Source organism: Vicugna pacos, chromosome 27 (genome assembly GCF_048564905.1).
Source record: "Vicugna pacos chromosome 27, VicPac4, whole genome shotgun sequence".
Taxonomy (NCBI): Eukaryota; Metazoa; Chordata; class Mammalia; order Artiodactyla; family Camelidae; genus Vicugna; species Vicugna pacos.
In genome coordinates, this window is record NC_133013.1 from 24,514,483 (window position 1) to 24,526,250 (window position 11,768).

The following is an 11,768-nucleotide window of genomic DNA, read 5'->3' on the forward strand; positions in this document are numbered from 1 at the left end:
TACAGTTTCATTCATTTGCTCAACTGAGATTTATTCCCCTCTGGGGTAGACTCGAGGAACCCAGCAAAGCGGGCCTGGTCCTCGCTGTCCTGGGGCTTACTGTCCAGTGGAAGCCACATGATGAAACAGGGCAAAACAGAGAGACTATTACCATTAGTGGTCAAATGCAGGAACAGGGGAGGGAGGCGGGACCATTTTAGATCGTGGGGTCACGGAAGGCCTCTCCAAGGAAATGACACTTGAGACTTAAAAAGTGGCAGGACTTAGGTAAAGAGCCAGGAAAAGAACACAAAGGGCAGCTTTCAGGGGCGCTTTAAAGGAACTGAATGGAAATGCAGGGAATGGGGCAGAGACGGCGAGGGGAGGAGCGGCAAGAGGCAGAGAGGAGCCAGACCATGTGAGGTCTCATCAACCATCCAGAGGATTCTGGATATGAAGTGCAGGAGGAAAGCATTGAAGGTTTCAGAGAGGGGGTGATATACTCCAATTTGTGGTTTTCAGAAATTCTCCTGGCCGCTCTGTGCAGAGTAGGTTGTGGGGAGCCAGCACTGAAGTAGGCAGGTCAGGTGTGGCGGTGGCTGTGGTCCCCGTGAAAGGTGCTGGGAGCTCGGACTGAGACTGCTGCAGACAAGATGAAGGGAAGAAGGGGACGGAATAAAGCTCTTTGAACAGGATGAGTGATGTGCTAGAGGTGGGAAAGAGGGAGGGAGAGAAAGCAGATGCAGCTGAATCTCAGACTTCAAACAGATCCATGGGGCACTGTTTCCTGAGATGGGTGGGCTGGAGGAGGAGCAGACTGGGGCAGGCAGGATTGGCTGGAAGTCAGAGATCCTTGTGGGCATGTTCATCTGAGATGTAGGAGGGTAGGTGTAAGTAAGCATCTATGTTGACAATTCGAAAGCTCAAAAGAGAAGTCTGGACTTGGGGTGACATTTACTAAAGACCCCCAAGAAGGCTTTTTGTGTTCACCCTTTTGTCTCAGACCCTAATGCTCTGCAGGCAAAAAGTCAGACCCTGGCCAATCTCTACCACCCTGACTAAAGATTTCACTGCTGGATCCTTGGCCCTACCACCAACTTGGACTATTCTTTTCTCCTGCCCTTGAAACCAGAAACAGCATCTGGACGCAGGTGAAACTTTTCTGTTGACTTAAATCGGATGGTTCAGAGCATTTAACTTACATAGGTTTCTTGCATGGAATTTCTGCAGAGGGAGCTTTGCATCTATAAAGAAGATTCGAAACATACTAGTGCCTTCCCGTGAAGTAGTATCTATTTACCGTGGCTGATTTTACAGCAAATACGATTGGGATATTTACTCGTTTCGTAGAACTGGGTGAAAATAACAGAGACTGCAACAACTAAACGTGCTAACAACACAGGGGAAAGGGCTACAGATAACAGAAAATTATAAACTGTGATCATGCAAAGAAGGGGTTTTGCTGTATCCTGAAAACTTGACCCTCTGCTAAATGGGGCCAAGCTCAATCGCATCTCGATCTTAGACATAAGCCAAAGGATCTTTTCTAAAGATCACGCCTATTAAAGCAGTAAAGACTTTTCTGCAGGTTATACCATAATGAGCTACAGGCATTTAATGAGAGAGACAAGTGCTATTGTTGAAAGCGGTAACCTTCAGTGTCTAATCTGAGAACGAAATAGGCCTGCTTGCTCTGCAAACTGAGAGACCAATTCAGTCCACAAGAAGAGGACTCTCACATTTTTAGATGCTCCGGTGCAAGCAAACTTAAATCTTCTGGGAAAGGGAGAAAGGTTTTTGTGTGATTGGTGGTTTATTTTTTATTATTAGGTAAGGAATTTACATGCAAGGAGCAAGTCACTGATTCCAGGCTGCAGGCCCAGAAGCTTCTAAAGGCAGTAAAATAAAAACAGCATTAAGGAACGAACCAGTCTAAGGAGGCTGATGGAGTTTCCCAAAAGCCTCTAGAGGGATAGACAGCATTCTGAGGAGAGGAGACTGGCTTCCATGTCACAATGGCTGTCTCAGATGAGGGTAAGTGCCCGGCCAAAAAATATTACCAGCATGAAAGAAACAGTGTCATCGTACTCTGTTCCTTGTTTTCCAGCCCCCAGAAGCCTCTCATCTGAGGATTTATGTAAAGCTGTATCAGCTCCTACTTTGATGTGCAGTAGGAAGTGCCAGGATGCAAGTCTGCCCCTCCCTCCCCCAGCATGGTCCTCACTGACTGTCCCGCAGGCAGGATGCTGCCTCGTGCCCTGGACCTCACAGAGCATTCCTGCCCCACTTGCTGCTTTCTGGCTTCCTCTTGCAGTCCCAAGAGACAGAGGGCGGCAGGGGCAGGAAGGGAATGAGCAGAGCAGAGTCTCTGAGGCTGAAAACCCTTTAGATGCCTAAGCCCCATCTGGTCTGTCTTGGTGGGTCTGTCTTTTGGGCAGGAGGAGGGGGACCTCCCAGCTCCTTCCAAATGTCCCTTCCCTTGCTTAAACCTATGGCAGCACAAAACAAGCCAAGGCATTGTGTTCTTGGATATAAATATTGATTCTAGGTGGTGTTAACATTCTGTTCATAGAAGAATGTAACATATTTCTCCCACACCATATTAGATGCTGTGTTGTTTGGCCAACAGAAGTACAGATTGCTGGCTTCTGCAGGAAAATGTGGACATTTAAATGCATGCAGCTTTCAGAAGTCTAGGGAGCAGGCCTCTTCCCTGGCTCCAGCTCTGCCCTCCTCCACCCAGTTTCTCCATTCCCAGTTCCATGCTGCATATCGCATTGGAATGTCTAATTGCTTGTAATTTAGGAAGATGCTTTCTTAGAATTAGATCTTGTTTCTCAAGGGCCTGGAAATGTGGGCATTTGCTCTCTTCAGAAGGCATGAAAGGGCAAGGCCAAACATTTTTAGCTGTCTTCCCCTGGCGGAGGGATCTGGGAGGTCCCACTCTTGTGTTTTTTTTTCACCCTCCACGTGGGAGGGAAGGGCAAAGGGTGTAGACCAGAGGTGGTCCCTCCAAACATTCCACCCAGGCCAGACCGAGCCCAAGACTCAGATGTGCTGGCTGCCTTGGCAAGACAAATTCCCCACATTCCACAAGGGCTCTTGGAGGGGGAAGTTGTACTAATGAGAAAGTGGAATTCTTGATGTGTATGCGTGGTCTCTCGGGTGCCAGCAAATCTCACACAGACAGATCTTCGTCCAGTATTTCTTAAGAGAGTGGTAGAGCCCGTTTCCAGATGTGTGGGAGAGCTGCAGTGACATAAGGGCTGTCAGGGAAGCAAGTGCCCTCTGCTGTCCCGGCCAGGAAGCACCGCCACGCGGGGAAGGACCCGGGGCTTCAGAATCCACAGCAGACCCGCTGTGTGGAGGGGTCTGCAGCTCCTCGCTATTCAAACGTTGAGTCTGCGAGGGGCCGAACTCCCTCCATCTAGCTGGCTCTCTTTATGTTTTTGTGGTTGAGAACGAGCCAGAAATGAAGAGGATTTATAATAAAAGCCCAGCCTCCAGCAGCATCCTCTGGTCCCATTCCGAGAAGGTGAGGAACCGTCAGCTGGCTCCAGCCAGGGAATCTGGCCAGCAAGCCCAGGCGAGACAAAGAGGGCGGCCTGCCCGGAGGAGACAGCCCGCCGAACAGCAGCCCCTGTGGCCACTCCCTCGCCTGGGAATGCAGCTTCTAGAGGGCTTGCTGGCTCAGGGCTTCTAGCCGGGGGGAAGCTGTAACTGCTCCCACTCAGGCAGGCTGGCATCTCCAAGGGGCCTCTAGAGCCGGCATCTCGGAGAGACTGGCTCAGCTTACAAGCTGAGACCAAGCTGCCGCCCCCTCTGCCCCACCGCCTGCCAAGACAGCCGCTCAGCAGCGGTCCCGGGGGCCCGGGGTCGGGCCTGCTGCCACAGGAGTGTGTGTGTGTGTGTGTGTGTGTGTGTGTGTGTGTGTGTGTGTGTGTGTGTGTGTGTGTGAGTGAGGTGGTGAAAGATAGGGTGGAGATATTCAGGCGGGGGTCAGAGGGTGGTTGGTGAACCAAACTGTTTGGACAACCTTGTAGTTTTACTAAAAGGCACAAAACAATCAGTTTTTGTTTTCTGGAAGGTTTTTAGAAAAAAAAATTTTTTTTTTTGTAAACGGATCTCCTCCCTGCTGGGAAAAGAAAAACCCAGCCCGCCAAACAAACCCCCAACAACAATGCCCTTCTCTCTCTGGGACCAATTTCCAGCCTGCACAGCAGTCCTGACAAGGTCAACAAGCTGGCGCTGCAAGCGGAAGATCTTTATCTATGTGGGAAATAGGAAAATCATTTGACTGATAAAAGGAAATACAATAAACAGCATCTAAATTCCTGGCTGCATCCCCCGGGCCCCTCCTCTGCTGGAGAAAGTGCGCGGGGTAGGAATACATGTGCTGCTCCAGCGTGTTTAAAAATAGCACACAGCACACAGCCTTTCCTTACCTTCCAGAAAGACTTCATTACCGGAGCCCCAGCCCCGAGCCTGCAGAGCTGCTGCCGGCGCTTTCTTCTCCCCGCGCTGGATTTTTCTTTTTTGGAAACGTTAAGGCAGTGCGTGTGATACATTTTACTCACGGGCCAGCTCCTGCTCAGCTAGTTTCAATCTGGGCACGTCTCAAGCTCACGTTGAAAGTCCATTGTATTTAATGGAGTGTTAACTCTGTTTATTCTCTGGGACTTGGGCAGTAATTTTACACTCTGCAAAACTAGCATCTTGAACTTGAAGTGGTGTGCCTCTCTCCTCCATCCCCCCACAACCGTGGGCCCCAGTCCCCAGGCACCTCTGGACCTGACTGCCAGCCTTCCTTCAGCCCAGGTGGCCAAACAAGGCTTGGACGGAGCCGGGAAACCTGGGTTCACACCCACGGCGGCCACTTGCTGGAGTTGGTCTCTTCAGCTCCTGGAGACTCAGTTTTCTCATCTGTAACACAGGGATTTTAGCCCCACATACGTTGAAAGGCTGTTGACATATAACGTCATGTGGAAAAACATTCGACTGGGTTCTACAAAGACCCCCGTCTATTATTCCCAACCAGACCACTTCTGTATCACCTTGCAACGTCTCCAGACCATCTCTCCACTGAAACCTGGGGAACTTGGGTTGACTGTGAAGCCCACCGATAAGACTGTGTCTCTGCTGTGATTTTCTAACTCCATTGTTCCTTCCACGTCTGCTCTCGGAAAGCAGCTTTCTCTTCTCTCCATTTATTTATTCAGGCATTTTAGTGCCTGGCCCTGAAAGGTGCTGAATAAAGACTCGATGATCCTTCTAGCTCTGAATCTCAGGGTCTAGATCAAAATACCTGAAGAACCTGAGGTTTCTAATAAAACATAAAGTTCTGCATGCGCTATGGCTTGGATTATTCCCACCTGATTTAAAACTGGATTCTCAGGGACCTTCTGGAAGCCCCACTGCTCAGGCACCATCTGGACCTTGGCCTGCTCTCTCCAGGAGCTAGGCTTTGCCTCCTACATGTCGACAGCTCAGATCTGAGTCTCCAGGCCCCTCCTCGCCGGAGTTCCTGATCTCTATTTCCGGCTCCCTCAGGCCCTCTCCATCTGGCATTCTGCAGAATCTTCAAACTCAATTTGGCCAAAATTAAATAGTCTCCCCAAACCCACATTTTCTCCTGCATCTGCCAGCTCAGTTAAGAGCCCCAATGCCCACTCAAGCCAGAGAACCTGTCATTCTCCAAAGCTCTCCCTCACCCTCCGCCCTACTCCCACCACAGTCCCCTGATTCACTGAAACCCCCCTCATTCAGCCATGGCACCCCCAATGTAGTGGCCCTCCTCACCATCCCCAGGCCAGGCCTCGGCACTCGGCTCTCTTCTGGGCTCTCACAATAGTTCATTGTTTTGTTTGTCATCTTTACTAACTATATCCACAGTAGCTCTTCTCTGGCCTCCCATTTGTCCCCTCCCCAGTGCCCCTGCCTTCTGTCTGCACTCCCCAACAAGAGCAAGCCTTCTGAAATCCAAGCATAATCTTGCAAATATCACTGTATTGTGAATTATCATTCTGGTGGTGGCTTTTATTTGTATCATCTCATTTAAGCCTTGTGATAATTCTGTATGATAAGCATTATCCTCTCCCCATTACAGGTGAAACAGACTTGCTGGGTTAAAGGACCCAAAGCCGCATAGCTGCCACACCTTGCAAACCAGGATCTGAACTCGGGTGTCTTATACTGTAAAACCCATGTTCAAGAGCATAGAAGGTAGCAGGTCAGTGTCTGGCACATAGCAGGTGTTTTTCCTCCCCTTCTCCCTTTTTACAAACTTCAGTCTCTTGGAAAGGTGCAGAGGCCTGTTCCATCGTGGCCAGCTTATGTCCTGTCACTCCCTGTGTCCCATCAACACCAGTGACCCATCAACTCCTGTGTCCCATCAACACCACCACTTGTCAGGCCGCATCAGATCACTTGCTGGTCCCCAAGGTCCCCAGACTCCCTGTTCTTCCTTAACTCTGTCTTTTTGAAATCCTCTTTCCCACTGCTTGGCAAGCCTTTTCTCTGTGTGTGTGTGTGTGTGTGTGTTTGGGTGGGGGAGGGTTGGGCGGGTAATTAGGTTTATTTATTTATCTGTTTAATCGAGGTACTGGGGATTGAACCCAGGACCTACATGCATGCTAAGCATGTGCTCTACCACTGAGCTGTACCCTCCCCCCTGCAAGCTGCTTCTTTCTCTGTCTTTCTCACCTGCAAGCATCAGGCCAAATAGCACCTACTCTGGGATGCTTTCTCTGACCCCCAGACACAGAATCTGCGGCTCCAGCATCCCTTTGGCTATCTCCACTTGTCGTGTACACCTTGTTCGGATGTGGATGAGTGCTTATTTGGGCCTGTCTCTTCCCTTCTTTGTATCCTTGGTACCAGGCCCTGTTCCTGAGATAGTGTGGGCACTCATAGGAGTGTGTGGAATTTAGTTCAATCCCTCATCCTTTCCTATGACTAATGCTTAATTTCATCTGTTTTGCAAGGTGAAAACGTTCCCCCAAAGAATTGTTTGCGTCACCTCCGTTCTCTCCGACTCCCACGCCCACCTCCTCACTCATCTGCTTTTGTAAGGTCACCAGGGACCTCCACAAACACTTTCTTGTCCTCATTCTCCCAAGCTCTCAGCAGTGCTGGGCGGAGATGTCACTCCCTTCTTAAGTCACTCTTTCCTCTTGGCTTCTGGGCATCACAGTCTGCTGGTTTCCTCTTGCCTCTCCAGGCTCTCCTGGTCCTCAGCTGACCCCTAGATCAGTGCCTCAGAGCTCTGTCCTAGGCTTCGTTCTCTTCTCTCCTTACATTCATCTCCTGAGTGGGCTTGTCTCTTCCTGGAGTTTAAAATACTACCTCCATCTTCAGTTCTCAGCTCCAGAGTCAAATATCCAATAACCTCAGTGAGTTAATTCAACCACTTAGATGATCCATAGGTACCTCAGGCTGTCAGTTTTGTCCCCCAGATCCTTCCACCCTCGGTCTTCACCCTTGTAGTGAAAGACGCAATCCTGGATCCCCTTTCTGGGATCTTGAGAGCCACTCATCTAGGAAGAAGGTGTCTTAGAAGAGGACTCTGATCTAGAAATGTCTGAATATCACAGCCTCCCACTATCTGACGCAGGTTTGGAGGAAGACCAGATTATCTCACCTGGTATGCAATGCCCTGCCTGTTGCAAGCCCAGCCTACCTTTCCAGCCCATCCTTTATCCCGCCCCTAAATCAGAAACAACTTGCAGAAAAAGCTTCCTGACCTCTTGCTGTGGTCTGAATGCGTGTGTGCGTTGCCCCAACACCACATTCATGTGATGGTATTTGAAGGTGGGGCCTTTGGGAGGTGATTAGGCATGAGGAGGAACCCTCAAGGATGGGATTCGTGCCTTTATAAAAGGGACCGCAGGGAGCAGAGATCTCCCTCGCCCCTTCCACCGTGTGAAGACTCAGCAAGAAGACATCGTCTATAAACAGGAAGTGGGCCCTCATCCGACTCCAAATCTGCCTTTGCCTTGACCGTGGACTTCCCAGCCTCCAGAACTCTGAGAAATCAACTTCTTGTTTGTAAGTCACCCAGTCTCTGGTGTTTTGTTGTAGCAGCCTGAAGGGACCAAGACACTTCAGCTCCAGATGCATCAAGCCAGCCCCTGTCCCTTAAACGCACCTGCAAAGGTCCACTCTTGGACTCATTGCTCTCAGTTCCTCTCCATCTACCTCCACCAGCCTTCAGGCCTTTCCAGTCCAGTGTCTTCTAGAATCTTCCATGTCTGCTCCACCCAACAATTTCTCATCCTCTTAAAACCCTCTAGTAACACATCAAGTTGGTAGACTTACCACCAGGGCCTTGTACTGACTGTTAGCTTTCCTGGCGCTTATGTGGTGCATCCTTCCCAGATGGGGAGCAAGGACTGGACGGTGTCTGCTTCATCTTGTTTCCCACGCCCAGCACAACGCCTGGCTACACTCCAAGTGCTAAGGAAGTAGCCAGTGGTCTCATCGATGCTGGCATCCCCCTACTTGAGGGCTGTCCTTCTATTTGCTTAGATTTTCTGTTGTAAGGAAGATGCAGGTTTGACCCAGTTCCCTCGAGTTTATCTCTGTGAGGCGCTGAAGGCAGGCGGAGATGGATAAGTTGCAAGAACAGCTTTAGGAGACTGCCTGGGCTTCTGGGGCAGCAGGTGAAAAAGGCCCCGGGCTCCAGCCCCAGCTCAGCCCCTGACCATGAGTTTGCTATTTCACCTCTCTTTCCTCGGTTTAATCATCTGTAAAATTGGTAAGTGGAAATTGGGTATCTGCTTGAGCAGAGGATTCCCTAAGATCCTTTCTAGCTCCTCAACCTCAGGATCCTGTTTTTCCTAAAAGCCCTCAGTGTGGTAAGAATTCCCAAGCTCCCCTCCCAGGAGAGGCAGGGGCGCTCGCCTGAGCCCCCGCCTTGGGCACTAGCCCTCGCCGTCTCCTTCCTCGTCCTGGCAGCACCACACTTCCGGGGGAGAGGCGTGCTTATCTCCATTTGGCTGGCCAGGAAATGACACCCAAAGAGGATTTGCCCGAGCTTGGCCGGCCTGTCATGCGACTCCAGGGATGTCCCTCACACCACAGCCTGTGTGAGCAGTGCTCCCCGGGACCATTGCACATCAGTGATTCTCAAGCTTTAGTGTTTGAATCACCCAGGGATCTCGTTAAAATAGATTTTGATTCAGTCACTCTGAGGTACAGCCCAAGATTCTGTATTTCTAACAAGCTCCCAGGCGATGTGGCTGTTGCCTGGTCTCTGGACCCCACTTTGAACAGCCAGGTCGTACGCAACCTGTGTGGCTGTACACGGCAGCCCTCAAAAGCAGGTGTGGGAGTTCAGCTTAGGTCTTTTCACTCAAAGTCCTGTGTACTCAGTGCTGAGCCAGGACTTTGCAAAAAGCACCTCCACTCTGGGCACATGGGTCCCTGGAGAACTAGAGAAAGCTTGATAAGGAAAGACTTACTAAAGAGAAACTGAGTCCTGCCCTGCTGGTCAGGAATCCTCAGCCAGGGCCCTTCTGGTGCAGGCACAGGTCTGCAGAGGCCAGGAGCCCTGTGGGAACAAAGAGGGGCCAAGGGACCGCATGCCTGGCATCACGGTGATCTGGGGCAGGAGGAATGAAGAATGACAGCCTGACGGCCGAGCTCCTGTCTGCAGCTCCCAGGGCGGCTAATGAGCAAGGCGTTCTTCCGTTCTTCCGTTCTCCGTGCAAGGGCTGAGAAGTGGGATGATGCTTGCAAGGGGAGAGAGGTGCTGAGCTGCAGCCTGGGAGGCCTTAATTTCTGGGATCCTCCCCGCCACAGCTGAGCTGGATCTGGGCGTGTTGCTGTTTGCTGGGAACAGCCTGACATTTTACAAGGAACCCTTTGCACATGGATGCTCCTTCTGGTCTCTCACGAATAACTGCCCGAGAGGCGCAGGTGCTCCCCGCTGGGGCTGGACTTTCAGCTGGGGAAGCCAACATGACATCATATACTGGGACAGGCTTTGTAAACTACAGAAAGCTGTGCAAATGCCAGGAATCCTGGGGTGAAAGGTGGGTCTGCAGTGAGGCACAGCGCTGGAGGGGAGTTAGAGAGGCAGCGGTGAAAGAAGGGCTCCTGAGGGGCAAGGCTGGGAGTCCTTGGGGAAACCCGGCAGCAGAGAACTGGGTGTCCAGAAAAACAGAGGAGAGGACAGAGGGAGCAGCCAATCTGCAGGTGGGGACCTGGGTTAGACATTAGCCCTGCCACTCGCCAGCTTCAGGCAAGTACCTGCAGTTCTGTGAGCCCCTTCCGCCTCCTGTGTGCCTAGGGACAAAAAAACAGCAGGGGCTGGGACATCTCTGCCGGATTACCAGTGGTTTATGTGTTCCTGGGGGTGCCTAACACAGTAAATGTAAGTTGACTCTGAGGCTCGGGGTCACGTGTGGCAGGCCGCTGAGCACTGAGCAGGGACTGGGAGCCCTGCTTGGCCATGGGGTCCTGGACTGGCCTTGACAAATGTCTTCCTCTTGCAGGGCCTTGGTTTCCCCATGTGCATATTGGGGAGGGGTTGGTGTGAATGGCCCACAAGTGCCCTTCTAGCCCTGGGCCTGGGCTCCAGATGGCTGCAGGTTCTGGCCAGCAAGGCCTGAATTGGGAAATCTACTCTGAGGCTTCAACAGGGCTAAGCTGGCAGAGCCTTCCAGGGCCAGAGGGATGGGCCTCAGCCTCCACTGGGGTTGGATTCTGAAGCCAAATGGCCACTCAGCAGCATCTCCCCTCAGGCAGGGGCCCAGGGCTGCCCAGTCGCCAGATGCTGGGCTAAATGGAGCTTTAGCCTTGCAAGGCTATGTCTGAGCAGCAGGGCGAGCCCCTTGGGCATGGTCTTAGGGCTCTGCTTCACCCTCTCTGCTCCCATGTCCACAGGCAGGAGAACCAGGGAGACACACTGGTTTCTGCATCCTCAGCAGGCCGTGTTCCAGAAACTCAGCAGAGAAATGTGACGGGAATAAAGATACAAACTGGGCTGGTGCGGATGCAGGGCCTGTGGGGTCAGAGGGCATGTCCATGGAGAACACAGATGGGGAAGGCTGAGACCCAGAGGCAGAACTTTCTCGGGGTTGCATGGAAGCAGGAGGCAGAGCCAGGCCTGCTTCCTGCACTGTATCTTCTTTCTGCCACTTACTGTCTTCTGGCACAGACCATATAACTGCTATTTCAAAATGCTATTGTTTCTGTCTTCTGATTCTAACTCTCTCCCCGACAGCCCTTCTGAAATGGGAAGCCAATGCACCTGTCCCCCTGGAGTCTGCTGGCTGTTCGGATAAACATCCTGTTTCTTCAACCATTTTGCTCCCCATTAGGGTTGCTAGATTTAGGAAAAGATTTATTAAGACAGGACATCCAGGAAATTTAAATTTCAAGTAATGAATAATTTTTTAGTGTTAAGTACAATCTATGCAGTATTGGGGACAATCTTATAATAAAAATTATGTGTTGTTTCTCTGAGATTCAAATTTAACTGAATGTCCTCTATTTTATCTGATAACCCCACCTACCCCCCTACCCCCACCCCCACCACATCCTGGCTAACCTCTCTGGGGGGTGCTGGCAAAGTTTCAAGAACATGGAGGGTCTCCTTTCAGTGCAGGGCGGCTTTAATGGGCAGCCCCTAACCACCTCACCGCCTGCCTCACCCTGGCAGCCCGCAGGCTCCCCACCCTCATGCCTGTGGCCAGTTTATGCTGGAGGAGGGGCGGCTCGTTCTCCGCACGGACCTTGTTCACTGTCTCTGGCTCCCATTCCAGCCCCAGGCAGGTTGCTGATCT

General features: G+C 51.4%; 1 long non-coding RNA gene across 1 annotated transcript; it reads left to right on the plus strand.

Annotated features, from left to right (window-relative positions):
* The first annotated feature begins 1,814 nt into the window (after positions 1-1,814).
* Positions 1,815-11,320, plus strand: LOC140689761 (uncharacterized). The gene is made up of 3 exons (XR_012064851.1): positions 1,815-2,013; positions 6,086-6,208; positions 11,207-11,320. It is a non-coding gene; the product is annotated as an uncharacterized lncRNA (long non-coding RNA).
* Positions 11,321-11,768: the final 448 nt, after the last annotated feature.